Below are 15,033 nucleotides of genomic sequence, written 5' to 3'. Positions count from 1 at the left end.
TCGCCGCCGCGCTCCTCCTTGCTGCCGTCGGCCCCCGGGCGCAGGCTCCGGCTCCCGCGCCGCACGCCCCCGCCTCCGCGTTGACCCCTGGGGCTGCGACCGGCCGGCCGGAGGGAGGCATCGCTGCCGGCGCACAGCCGCCCGAGGAGACGCCCGGAGGAAAGTACGAGCCCGGTTTGCCTCGAGCTGCCACATGCCTGCTTCGTCCATCGCTTCCCCCGGCAGGGCCGCGTCCCCGCTCTGCCCTCGGCCCCACACCCGGAGCGCAGGGGCGCGTTTGGGCTCCCGGTCACCGCGGGAACTGCCCCTTGCACCGGGGCCGGCGGCCAGTGCGCTCATTTTCCGGTCCAGGCAACTGTCCCTCATCTCAGATCCTCTTCAAAGCAGACTGTTTGGGGTTGAAACGGCTCTTATTTATTTATCCTCCCTAACTTGTCCACTATTTAAGAATGGTTTGATTTTATTTTTTGAGCTTGAGTAACCAAAATATAGATTCTTTCTAAAACTTTCCACTAGCTTTGGTCTTCATTCCTCCTTTAAACAAGTCCTCTCTGCCGGGTTCTGACTGAAGACATTTGGGGAAAGAAGAATCATGCTGAAGCTGGGCTTCACGATTTTAACTGACTGTTGGATTAATTCTTGGTGGGGGAAAGGCAGGGAAGGGTGGCATCATTACAGCATTCACGCAATGCAAAATGGTTACAGCTGAACATAAAACTGCTCAGTCCTTTATTCCTTCACTCAGGCGACCCTTCTCTCCTCCTCAATCCGCTTCTGTTCTATTTACTTGAACATGAAATCATGTCAGGTGTCCTGCGGCAGCAGAGGAACAGATTCACTGACTCAGGAGGTCTCTTGACACCCCGTGTACAACACGCAACATTTGTGTGTCCTGGGACATGCTGTGCATGCACGGTTGGAAACGGAAGGTATTCAGAATATACATGGTTGGACCTAATGGGCTCTTTTTGTAATCCCATTTTAAAAGACTGAGAGGTTTGGGTGGCTTATTTACTGAACCTGTCTGGTTCTCAATGTCAGATTTTATACACTTAGTCGACCACATGCAAAATTATAATGTGGGGCTGTGCAATCACAGTTAAACTCACCAGAACTCACTTTCCTTTACATGAAAAAGTACAGAAAGATTTTAAAATGCTCAAAGATCTTAGCCCAATGACTTAGCTGACACTTCACACAGAGTAGTCCAGGACTTCCTAAAATCATGCCACCAGAACTTTATCATACTGTACATAGGGGAGGGAAGGTATCTTAATTTTGCTCTGGACAGCTTTAACTTTGGATTTCTTAACTTTGACATGTTGTAAATTCCAGTGCAGCATGTGTTCAGCATACACTTCTTGCTTTTATATGTACAGTAGACAAAGTGAAGTTGAACTAGATTAGGGAGCAAGAGACACTTCTGCATACAAATCCTAAGAACAGGAAAACAAGACATCTCTCACCTGTAACTTATACCAACACAGGACTCCTACTAACCACCGTGAAGCCCACATCATGGGAAAACTGCTTCTGCCTCCACCCCCAAAGATAACATAGTGTTCAGAACACAAGAGTCTCCCTTACACCATACGGCTAAATTTGATTGCCATGTCACAGACGCATATTAATGTGTTGCTCCCCTAACCTATAGGCTTGTACATCAGCTCTGAATATCTGCTCATATCACTGAGGCTTGTGACTTGACTGGATCTGTAGTTCTGCAATAGGGTTTCGTAAATACTGGTTTTGCTTTGTTTATAAGCATTGAAAAGTGGTGGTACCAATACATAAGGAGACCGGAGACCTGAGGCACTTGGGTTGTGATCCTGCTAAATGTGGCTGTGGTTAATGTTAAGCAAATGATTAGTCTCAGTAAAGAAGTGGGGTTACTGCTCTCATGCCTAAAGTTAAATGCATTCATGGCTGCAGGCTACCAGTTTATCTAATAAATCAGCACATCCCATCTCCATAGAACTCTTTCTTCTCTAAAGAGCTGTGGTTCTTAACCCATCAATGTCTTAAATAAGAGCTACCATGCCGTTATTATGATCTAATGTGTAGTTTTGGTACAAGAATGAAATATTCTGTATTTCATCATTGCAACTTTTTAAAAAAAATGTAACCTTACAAACTGTAAATGAATTTAAATGTATACATTTTTAAAGAAATCTACCAAAGTTGGCTTGTAACTTGTTTGGTACCTTATTTGTGTCAGTCATACATTTCTTCAGGCAAGGATATAAGACAAATTAACCTCCATGCTGACTACATAAAAATCAATAAGGATACATCTACCACCTTCTGTTTCTACAATTATCCCCTACACTGCACTGTCACTCAAACTAATCTAGCCACTGGAAATAAGGAAAGCAGTCAACAGATATTAAACAAAATCCTGCAATCTTTATTTAGTTTTTTCTTCGACTCAGCCCCATTGAATGAACTGAGAATTTTGCCCAGGTAACAAATAAAGCTACTCTTCTACAAACACATCTGTATGTAACTTTACTTGTGTGATTTGTCTCCATTAGTCAATGAAGATAAAATTATACACGTGTGAAAGTATTTGCCAGATTGGGAACTAAACAAACATGTCAAGGTTTGAGCTTTAGCCAGGGGATATTTTTTAAATTGAGCTGGTATTTACATTTTGAACTGCTTGATGGATACCTTTACACCCATATAAGACTGGATCAGCTGGGAAGCAAACCAGAAAGTTACTGTATCCAGACAGTGTTTCCTCTGTGTGTATCTATCAGTAAAAATAGTATCATCCTGCCTATAATGAGCTACATTCTCTGCCAAAGTAGGCCAAAGCTCCACTGAAGTCACTAGAGCCGTGCCCTTTCACACAAATAGAAAATCTGACCCATTTTTTCTCAAAAGTTTATTTATCCTTAATCTCATCCTTCCGTAGTCTTCTCTCTTGTCATACTTCATAAAAATAACCTGGGAGGATACAAGCAATGACATCACTGAGGTTGGATTTGGGACAGAACCCTGGGTAAAAAATAAAGAAGTTAAACAAGTGTTTCCAAATAAGGAAAGATGTTACGAAAAACCTGCTTTCGTCAAAGTGACATTTGGGCCTGAATGTGCCACAGCTTAAATACCTCCAACTTCCATACTTAAAAGCTAAGTCACTTGTTTTTTTACTGGGGATCCAGAATGGAGAAATCAGACTTAGTAGTTTTGACCTGTTTGACCTCAAGTAAAGGAGATGGATGACACAGTGATTCTTAACCAGGGTGATGCCCAACCCTTTGAAGGGTGTGGGGATATGTAAGGAGATCCTCCATCCCTACTGCTTGGCCCCTCTGCAAGGAAGTAAGCACAGTAAGATATAAATTAATTCTTGAAATTGGGTGCCACTCAATTGACAAAAGGTATGTAGGGGTGCCTCAAGTCCAGCGGGGGTGCCTTGAGTCCAAAAAGGTTGAGAATCATTGACATACACACTTTCCAAGCAAGATTCTTTTGCGCTGCCCATTTGCAGCTGAGACAGATGGATCACTTCTACTGGGAACTGGCTAGTTTGCTGTCTATGGACTAGTCAGCACTTAGACTCCCTCCCAGGGCTGCAGATCAGAGTGCCAGTAGTGTTGGTAGGTTTTATGACAAGAACATTGGGAAATGAAGTGACCATCATGTAGACTGCTAACCATGGGAAAAAATACATTTTAATCACTGCCAGTCCACATTCAGTAAAAAGACGCTCATTGACTGCAGTGGGTTTTAAATCAGGCCCAGTGTGACATGATATCCTTATGGCTTCTACAAAATGGGACTGCTGGAAAAGGAACATTTTCTCAAATGCCACTCTCATAACCCTATGAAAAAAATTAACGTTTCACCAAATTGTACTTTTTAATTGGAGTTTCCTCTAATAGGAATTGCACATTCTAATAGAAAATGTCTAGTAGGAACCTTGCCCAGGTTATAGCCTTCTCAGGGAGATCTATTAACTTTTTCCAAGACTCTCCCTCTTGTTTGGCACAGTTGTTGTTTTAAAAATTAAGGCAACATCTTCAAAGACTTCATTTTGTGGCATTCTCGCCAGCTCTGTTGGGATTAACAAAAGCTCATTGCCACCCTCCCATTAATGCTGGGCTGGAGAAAAGGTGTCTGCCAGTTTGGCCTTTGTCCTGCTAAATGAACCATTTCATGAATTTGAACATAACCTACAGTTCATACCCTGCAAATCTAGTTAGATCCTGTCTGTGCAAGGAAGGGAAATGCACTAAGAAGAGGGAAGGGGAAACTCAATCAGTCACGTTTGCAGCAGGATGTTTAAGGAAATATTTCCTTTTCCTGCAATGATATATTTGTCATGCATCTGCTCTTTGGAATATACTGAAACCTTTTACATTCTGAGGGTGGAACAACCCTATCCCCAGGGTACTTACGTTAAAACCAGACTGATAAATAATATGCAATTTTTCCATTTTTTCCCTGTTCAATCTCTCCAGTTTCAGTTAGGTAGTATACCTTACAACTTTTGTTAAAACCCACCTTGTTCTCTTTGAGACGCATCAAAGCATCCAAAATGTTCTATTAGACCCCAATCTCTTAGAATTTTTACTTACAAAATGCTACAAGAGGGAATATTCAGGATCCTGTGGGGCTTCTCTAATAGATCTTTGAAATGAAATGAAGAACAAAATTATCTTTTGTTTTGGTTTGGAGGTTTGTTTGGGTTTTTTTGGGGGGGGACGGGACGTTGAGGGGTACATCATGCAAAATCACTAATTTAGGCACATTTCCTGGGTGCTAGATTTTTCTCTTGTAACTCTACTAAGTACGATTTAGCTTAGATTTCTGCCAAATGAAATCAATCAGAAAATAGCCTGTGAATTCTGCCTATAGGTCAAGACCTGTATTCAACTTACTGGTAGACTGTGGTTGGTCAAATCCTTTTCAAAGAGAGTCACAAAAAAGACCCAGATTTATGTTTTAAAAGTGACTAGATTCTGTCAATCCCATTTTGATCGGGGTAGTTGTGCACGTGTCTATGAGAAAGAGAGAGACAAAAATGTAATTCCAGCCTGCTCCTTGCTGATTCCCTGCAGGAGAGGGCTGCCTGTTTGGAAAGACCCCTCTTACTGCAGCTTTCCGTTACAAGAAAAGGACAATTTCAGCCACTGCGTCATTGATAAAACTTCCCATGGCAACAGTGGAGCTTTGCAGTTGCTTGGATACACAACCCTTGCTTTACCTTTTCTTTTTCTTAAACACAAATTGAGACATTCTGCCATGAATCAGTTTAACAGCTTGCTTTGTCTTTGGCATTTTAGGAGTTTGTTTACAACGCTGAGTTTTCTCCCCTCCCATAATCCCTTGTGCAGGTTACACAGCTTAAAACCGAAGTTATAGCAATGAAAGGTCATAAGTATTTTGAATTAACTAAAAGGGATCTAATAATATGCATTGTATCCAAAGCATCCGCTCAGACTTGTAACAATCTCCTCATTACATTGAATTCCTGTTTCTGTGAGCTGTGCTTCTCCAGAACATGGGGTTCACCTTACTGAATTCAAATTTAGTCTCCAGAACTGTCCTCAGATTCAGAACCAAAGTTTGCCCATTGGAAATTGCCATGGAATTGCAACAGGAGTTGTTGTATAATCTGCAGTTTCTCTTCCTTCAATATCCTGGTCCAGACACAGACAGAAATAGACACACAGTATACCTGGAGATACTGCACATGTTTTTGGGAGGGTTAATGGGTACTGAATACTTTTTTAGGATGCCTGAAGTATAAACATATTTCTTTACTCTGCACCTCATACTCCATTAGCAGCTCTGCAAAATAATGCAATAAGGAAGATTGCAAGGGAGTGCCTGGTGGACTGTTGAGCTGCCTGGGAACTACCAGCAAGACCCTGGGAGCCTACAGAAGGATGTAACCCAGAGTTGGGGGGGTTACGCTGGAACTGACTAATAACTTTACCAAACCACTGACTTCAGCTCAGTCTGCACCACAAAGTTGAAGTGGCAGAAATCCACCCCACCCCACTGCCCTGCCACCAAGTGGCATAAGGCTTTGGCTTCCACCCAGCACCAGGCAAGAGTCCCATGACTCCAGCCAGTTCCTGTTGTTGCTTCCAGCAGCTGATGACTTCCTAGGGTGCACTGCACTATGGCATCAGAGCTGCTGAGTGGAGCCATGTAGAACCACTAGAAGCACCTGGCCACTCCTGCACTTGGATGGCTTGCCTGCAGTGGCTGCTGGCTGGTGCCAGAAAGAGGTAAGTAATAAATAAAGTCTTCAGCATCTATTAAGTCAGGGAGAGCTGGGGGAAGACAAAAAACAAGCATAGTGCTGGTATTCAACAAACAAGAATGCAATAACCCTAGCCATTAATAGGAAAATAGCAGGGAAAATTGCTGGGAGGGACTGCAGGAGGTCACCTAGTGCAGCCCCCTGCTAAAGGCAGGATCATCCCTGTGTAAACCATCCCTGCTAAGTGTTTATCCAACTGACTATTAGTAATTTTAACCTCAATCCATTCAAACAATTGAACAGGAAAAGGGGAAAAAAACTCACAAATCATCCCAGGGATAATAGAGCCATCAACAACAAGCCACATGTTCATAACATTTAGAGACAAAACTGAAACGAGGAGATGCAAACACCAGCTAGAACAGAATAATACCAAGGGACCCAGACTGACTGAAAAAACAGGCAGGAAATAAACTACAACACATATGCTGATCCTTGTCAGGGCAGTTCAAATGGACAGGAAGTTTTAAATCACAGCTGGCAGCTTCTCTGCAACAGGGCTCCCAAAGCTGCAGACACTAGTGGAGTTGACTTAGTACTGGCAACCATAAATGGTTTCAGAATTATACTCCCTAATTTAGAAAAGGGCAACAAATCTCCTGTGGAAAATGCATTTAGAATATGGCAGTCTGTTTTTGGCTACTCAACACCAATGGACTGTCATAGTAGCTGTAGAGCAGGGGTGGGAAAAATGCGGCCCACCAGGCCATTCTACCTGGCCCGCAGGGCCCCTAAAAAATTTAGAAAATTAATATTTATTTTCCCCTGGCTGCCTATCACGTGACTCTCGATGGCTTGCCAAAACTCAGTAAGCAGCCCTCCGCCCAAAATAATTGCCTGCCCCTGCTGTAGAGCCATTCTCCACCCTACCAACAGCTCGGGGTAAAGGATGATTCTCTCCTTTCTAATTCCTAACAGATCTCCTTCTTCATCCAGGTCTGCACAAGGCAGACCTTGACTACTGAAATGTGGTCAGTTCTTGAGTGGAGATTGTGAATGGCAGCCAGTGGTTTGCACATGCCAGGGATTGGGAATTACACTGGGGCAAGCCTCTCCTCTGCATAACAGCAAGTACCTGGATTTTTGAAGTCTTTACTGAAAGACTCATGCAGAAAATTGTCTAAAGTTCAGTTTACCTTCCTCAGAAGGATGACTAATGAACTGAACCTGCTAAAATTTCACCTTGTGGTTCCAGAGTGTGTGTTTTTAGACTTGTGCTGAGACCACTGAAATCTAACCAGACGGTTCTAGTTTCACACCTACCAATTCTAGAGCCCCACATTAACTGCTTCCATGACAGCCAAGAGACTGGAAGATACAAGGTATCTGTGGAAAGGGGATCCCAGTCCAAAATGAACTAGGTCCCAAGTTACAAAAAGATGGTAAAGAAGCAGAATGATTATGCCCTGATCTTCTTCAAGGAAACTAGGGAAAAGCTTCAACAGGATTAATTTACAAGGTTTCTAGTGAATGGCTAATTTAATTGAAAAGTAGAACAACATAATCTGATAAAGAAGCTAGTCTTTTTCATCTAAACCAACTCCTAGACACAGAAAGGGAAGACAGCTCTGGGATTTAGATATGATCAGAGCCAGATTAACTCTTTGGTGGGCCCTAGGCAAACAAACTCATGGGCCCCAGGCCAGACAAGACCCCCCTCTCCACCCTGATGCTGCTGCCCGTGGGGAGCAGAGCTCAGAGTCACCACTAGGAAGCAGCCACCGCAGTGGCAAGGCTGGCAGAGGGGAGGGGAAGGGAAGGGAGGGAAACGGGGCCATTTGTGCTGCTGCCACGGAAGGAAGGAGCAGGCCCCCGCAGCTCAGGGTCCTAGGCATGTGCCTAGTTTGCCTATACATTAATCCAGCCCTGAATATGGTTTATAAACCCAGCCAATCTTGGAAACAGTATTTACTCAAATAAAAAATGAGGAAGCCACATGAAATGCATTGTCTATCTTCAAACTGCTGCTGAAAGCAGCATGTGCTCAGGAATGGAAATCAACTATGAAGTGGATTAAATACAGCCAACACTAAGGGTGACTATAAAGGACATGGCCCATATGGAGCAAACATGCTGGTGTGGTTCCCTTGTATGTGATTAAGACAAGAAGCTTTTTTCCCCAATGTTGATTAGGAGGATTTTTTTTTTTTTTTTAATTTCATGTCTCAGGCCAAATTAGCCAAATCAGTTCCAAATTCTATTTGGAACAAGCTCAATTGTTCAAGTCTGTGTGGTGCTACCACTGGCAAGCATCCTCCCCTCCAAACTCTTCAGCCTGGGGCTTCAGATACTCACAAATCCATGGCAGGTATCTGGTGTGAAGGCCCCAGGCCCAGAGGCCCTGGAGTTCAGATGCCCCTGAGTCTTGATTGCTCTTAGTCAGAAGTCCAAAGGAGTAAGCTAAGGAAAAATCCCACATCTCCATAAAAATAAAGCATGCAGCCAAGATCCTTCCATTGGGAGGCTATAATAGACTTCCCCAGGGGCTCCTGCCTGAAGTGCGTTAGATGAGTTTTCCACCCTTAACTACACACAAGGGTAGATTAGGATAACATGTTGATTGAAGGGAAAGAAAACTCATATTTGAATAAATACAAGACATATTAGTGCCCATTGAGCAGTCTCCCTCATCATCTGGCAGCAGTTCGTGCCATCGAAAACCAGAGCCTGGCCATCTAGAGCCACACTCTGCTGCCAGCAGGCTCTCAGCTGCAGAAACACCATGGCTGCAGCTTCCCTGGCCCCCAGGACCTCAGGTAAGGCTGCTGGGGTCAGCACAGTTGATGGCCCCAACCTTCCCTACCCCACCTGGGATAATCTGCCATGCGCCACAGCACACATGGCACAGGTGTTCTCTGGGGACAAGTAGCAGCTGCTTCTTGTCCCCAGGGAAACAAACATCTGTGTTCATGTGGACACAGCCTCAGATTTATTTTCTGTGCTGTAGCACTGCAAGGGGGACATATTCAAGAGAAACCTCCAATAGGATTCTATACCTGGAAAATGATACCAAATTTATTAATTTTCTGTATATCAAATCTAATTATTGGGAGGTCATCTTATAATCAGGGTCTTCTTATATTCCACTAAATATGGCATTTCTACCTTTCAACCTTTGTGTTACAGCAAAAAGTTGTTTATTTTAAAATGCACCAGAAACCAGGTTGTTTATTCCTTAAAGTAAATGTTTAAATGGTTGACTTTTAAATATAAACAATGGATAACCCTCTAAAAACTGGCCTTGTTCACATCAGTAAGCTTTGAATTCTGTGCCAGCTTTTATCACACTGAAGTGTGTTGCTGACTTCACGCCCAATCCTGTGAGAGACTCAGGGACATCCTCGCACTACCTCAAGTCCCTGTTTTAAGCAACATTTTCAACAAAACCTCCTTGATTTTTGAGTACATCTCCACATCTGCACAAAGGAAAATAGGCAACAGCACAGGCAGATATGAATTTCACACAAAAATTAGGAATGTTACAAGCACTGAAAGTTAGGGAGACCCAACAAAATATATTCCAATATGGTCTTGACTAGTTTGGCAGCAAACTTGAGCTGCAATATCAAATGGTTTCTTAAACTTCAGTAAGAGTGTATTTTCCGAAGACTGAAGCCAATCAACACTATCCAGACTGGTTGGGTGTTGTGAGCTCCCAATGACATTTCTCTTGGACACATTCCAACTACCCTGTCAGTTAACCTCACCATATGTGGGTACCTCCAATTCCATCCCTACTTACTAAATACACTCTGCATAGTAGGGGCTGTTCTCCCACTGGTGTGCATGCATCAGAAAAAGAAATGGATTTCACTGAGAGCAGGTTTGCCTAGAAAAATAATCCAACCAAGAAAGGAAAATATAGCATTCTTTTTTGTCTGGAGCATAAATGAAATGTCAAAATGATACAATTCAGTTTTAATTCAGGGTTATAGGAAAATCCTGTCCTGTTTGAAGGAACAAAACAAAAAAAAAACCACACTGGAAAAACTTTAAAGTTCTTATCAGCTATAACTAGGTATTCTAGCCTTGCACAATCCTTGTTTCTACATGTGTTTTAGAATAGGTATTTCACTCATAATATGCTGTCTTTATTGTGGGTTTTTGATAGCATTAAGATATCTGTTACAATAACCAGGAAAGTCTTTACCCTGAGCTGCAAAGCTGTAACTGTTCCCAATTATAAAGATCAATCTTTCATTTTATAGTACAAATAAACTCAAGCATTATCTCAGTACAGAAGACTAAAATGAATACTCAAAGGTTGCTGAATGATTTCACCATTTTTTTGCTCCATAATTTCCTGCTATTATTTCTTTGCAAGCTACTGCCAAGATTCAAGGCAACATAATACTCTTTATTGTTCACATTGCTGGCTTTGTTTATTACTTTTTTTGTTACAATGCTGATATTTTTAAAGGTAACAGCAAAACTTGTTAAATATAGTCTCTGCTCTGGATCCCCAGCTGTTTTGAACCCCAAGATAATTTCCAACAGCATGGCTTCCTCTGGATTTTATCCCTTTATCTAGTAAAGGAAGCCAGTATTCCTCACATTCAAAAAATAAGCTCTCTCCGTTTTCAGAAACATATGCCATGGGATTGGCATATCTTGAAAGTTGAGAGAGTGAAGAGATACATGAGCAATAGCAGCTTTCTGGATCAATGGAAAGACTTTTTTGGCACAGAAGATGATCTTTGACGGTCTCAGAAAGATTAATTGAACATCAGTTCACAGTTAAAAAGGGTTAGTCAGCGACTTAGTTGGAAACTACCACCATCAGCAAACGTTGCTTAAACCACTGAATTGCGATAATCATTGTTACACTTCCCTATGATCCTACTAGAGATACTCTCTTTTGAGTAAGATAGAAAGCAGAGATCCTTTCTACTTGGGGCCATGGAAACCACAACTATTCCAGACTTCTGGGTTCCTTATCATCAGTATGGCATTCCTCCTAAGCTGAAGTTATTATTCATGGCATCCTAGCCACATTCTGTCACAGTGATTATATTCTGCCTAACCTGTGTTTTCCAGAAGTAATATTCTTTTTTACTTCCTTCCTTAAACTGTTGTACATCACAGCTTCATGCTTTTACATCTTTTTGAGCATTTTACCCCAAATGCTCCCACCTCCAGCCTATTCTACCAGGTTATTTGGAACTTTTAATTACTGTTTGTAAAACATTTTGATACCTTATGTGAAAGGTCCTAGAAGAAGCACAAAGTATAATGAGTGACTTATATTTGTGCATAGAGGAGACTCCCCAATGCCAACTGCTGTCCCTCCTATACTGAAAGAGGTATGTGGATGCACAGATAGAACCTTGCCTGTGCATCAACATAATATTTGCAACATAATTATTTTAGAAACTACAAAGGGGAAAACTTGTAGAGAAGTGCTCCAGATCACTCCAACCCAGATTTTATGACTATGCAGAGAACCTGTAAAATCATAGAAAATTAGGGTTGGGAGGGACTTCAGGAGGTCATCTAGTCCAAACCCCTGCTCAAAGGAGGACCGTCCTCAACTAGATCATCCCAACCAGGGCTTTGTCTAGCCAGGTTTTAAAAACCTCCAAGGAGGAAGAATCCACCACTTCCCGAGGTAACCTGTTCCAGTGCTTCACCACCCTCCTAGTGAGAGAGTTTTTCCTAATATCTAACCTAACGTTCCCTTGCTGCAACTTGAGACCATTATTCTGTCACCTGCTACCACTGAGAACAGTCCAGCCCCATCCTCTTTGGAGCCACCCTTCAGGTAGTTAAAGGCTGTTATTAAATCACCCCGCAGCTGTCTCTTCTCTAGACTTTTTAGAAGCCTGGTTCCCTCAGCCTCTCCTCCTAAGTCATGTGCCCCAGCCCCCTAACCATTTTCATTGAACTGAGGAACGAAATATTGCCTTACAAGGAATGGAATAAGGTATTAATCAGCAAAGACAGACACATTTTAGAGAGCCAAAAGTGTAGGGATGGGGAAAGATGAGCTGAAAGGTCCAAACAGATTAAAACTTGAAAAGGACACAAACAAACAGCAAAAAGTTCTTCAGCTCTAAAGGAAAGAAAACCAGGGAAGAATCAAGTGGGGATGCTATGCAGTGAGGCTGAAGTAGAGATCAAATATAACATAGGTGTGGCCTAAGACCGACATGCACCTCAATTTTCAATAAGAATAAGGAGGAGCATGGGGGAGGCAGGAAGGTTATAGGAAGAAGGATACTGTTTATTGTAAGTAAGGATAGGACAGAATATAGAAAGAAAAAAAGAAAGAAAGACCACCTCTAAGGTGGAAGCATACTCAGAAAACCCGACGTGCTGACTTTGAGTAGAACAAAGTGCAAGGTCCCTTCCAGCCCCTTACAATCTATGAGTCTATGAAACTGCCCTCCCAGAACCCTGGATTTACAAGAATTAAAAAAAAAAAAAACCCAGCCAATGTACTAAGCTGTGTATGGTACTGTATGACTGGAAAATAGCAAATATAGTGCTTGTATTTAAGAAGGGAGAGAAAGTGAAGCAGGCGATGACAGGCCTATTGGTTTGACTTGAATAATATGCAAGGCATCAGAACCAATTTGAAGGACAGACTTCAGACATGGAGTTTAATAAAAATAGGATAAAATTCAACATAAATTTACAAAAGGTGAATACTGTTATCCTAATCTGATATCTGTTTGTGTGGCTGCTGATGCACAAATTTCAAGTAATGTGCAATGGGTCATTTTGAATCAGAAAAGCTATTTCAACATCCACACTGTAGAAGAGTCAAGATGAGGCCAGAAGGAAACAAAAACATGTAAGACTTAATTAAAAGTGGGGTGGGGAGCACACATAAACACAAAGAAGTGGGTGAATCATCACATTTTTCCTAAATGCTGTAATAAGGGAGAAGGAGAAGCAGCCACAGGAGCGATCCTTAGCTATGATACTCACTGGTTCTCTACTATCAATACACTTGCAGCCATGTACTGCTATCTTTGAAGGGCTTTGTGCAAGGCAGTCTGAGAATAAAAAGAAAAGGAACAGTGTTTACTGGGGAGGGGGTGGAAAAGATGAGTAATGAGATAATACACATACTCCAATGAGCATGCAAGATCTGCCACCAAGAGGGAAAAAGTTAGAATTTAAAACATGAGTGACTAAGAAGGACTTTTCAAGAGGCACCTGGCTTAGCAAGTTACAAACTATTTGGCTATCAGGAGAAAAGGAAAATTCATAGAGAAAAAAAAATTGGCTTTGCCTTTTAACTATTCAGTGGTGACTACTGAGACCCGAGTGTCAGCATGGTGTTAGAGAGGATCTTTCTTCCCATGGCATTAAGTTGAGAGTATAACAGTGTATGCTTTTGCTTCTTCCATGCTGTGATTTTTAGAATCAAACACTCTCTTTGCTGATAATGTGAGCAGCTAAAGGCAAAATTCTCACAGAATCAAATCTTTTGTAAATCAGATCACTAGGGTCCATATACAAGCCCCTCTACAGCTGCACTAACTTTTAATCTCCCTTTTCCTGCACAGACCATTACATGAAACAAAATTGTGCCTCCACCCTTTCTGCTGTTACTCATACAGAACCTTTCACTTTAAATTCCTAATAATGCCATGTGGCACTGTAATTCCAGGAAATGCCTAACTGTTTACATGGCTTGAGCAGGCAGGCATCCTGCTGACAAATTCAGGGAACACCTCATCAAAGAGAAAAAAAAAAGGCAATTGCTGCATAACTACTGTTTTCCATTTCATTTCACACACTGAAAAGAGCTCTGGTGACCACCCAGTGGGTGCCCTCAGACACAGAGTCCAAGACACCTTTTTGAGCTCAGAAAGCCAAACCGGATTTACCATTCACCCGCTATTGTTAATCGCTTTCTTCTTTTGGGAAGTTCTTTCATTTTCTATTTTTGCATTTCACCCTGTCATTTTCAGTCCTTTTCAGGTTCTCCTTCCAGCTGTGCATGTAACAGCTGGAGAGCTTTTCTTATACAGGGCACGCTATGCTCTGTGAGTTTGGTAAAGGGATGTTTACAATGGAAGCCAGTGGGACTGAGAGTCAGAGTGCGGTAGCTCTAGGACAGAAAAACTTTTTTTCCACCCTCTGTTTATTACATTATTGTCCTAACTACTGTAATCTTAATGCTAATACAAACTAAGCCACTTAAATGGTGGCTCGTAAGAAAAGAATCCCAATAAAAAGACACTACTCTTCTTGCGCCGAAGTATACAATATAATCAATCTTCCAGTACAGGACGATAGATGAGTGGGGGCAGACTGCATTTGCAAGACATATTACTATATGTCTACACACGGATCTCTCTGGGTTTTCAGTTACCTATCTGGTGTGAGCAAAAGCTGGTCCCTGGTACAAACAATAGCCAAATAGCAGAGCAGATAGACTGAAGATTAATGATCTAACAGAGACCTGAGAAAGGGTGCTTTGTATCTGGAAGCTTGTCTAACATCTCCCAATTATACAGTTGCTCCAATACAAAATAGCACTGCAAAGACCCTTGCTAACACAAAGAGCAATTTGGAGTTCCTAATAGGAAGTGTGTGAGGCAGCTTGTTGAGTAGTTAGAGATGGATATTATTTAGCCAGGAAACCTTACAAAAGGTGAGGGAGGAAAAGAGTGGTGGGAAAATGCATGATTTTCCTTGTGGGAGTTGCTGTCCCCAAACTATTCTGGGGGACAGAGGGACAATGTCTATTCCTCTCATTTCCAAAAAAAAAAGAAAAGTTTCAATACTCG

The sequence above is a fragment of the Alligator sinensis genome, unplaced genomic scaffold (genome assembly GCF_000455745.1).
Source record: "Alligator sinensis unplaced genomic scaffold, ASM45574v1 scaffold570_1, whole genome shotgun sequence".
Classification (NCBI taxonomy): Eukaryota; Metazoa; Chordata; order Crocodylia; family Alligatoridae; genus Alligator; species Alligator sinensis.
Note: the sequence above shows the minus strand (reverse complement) of the source record.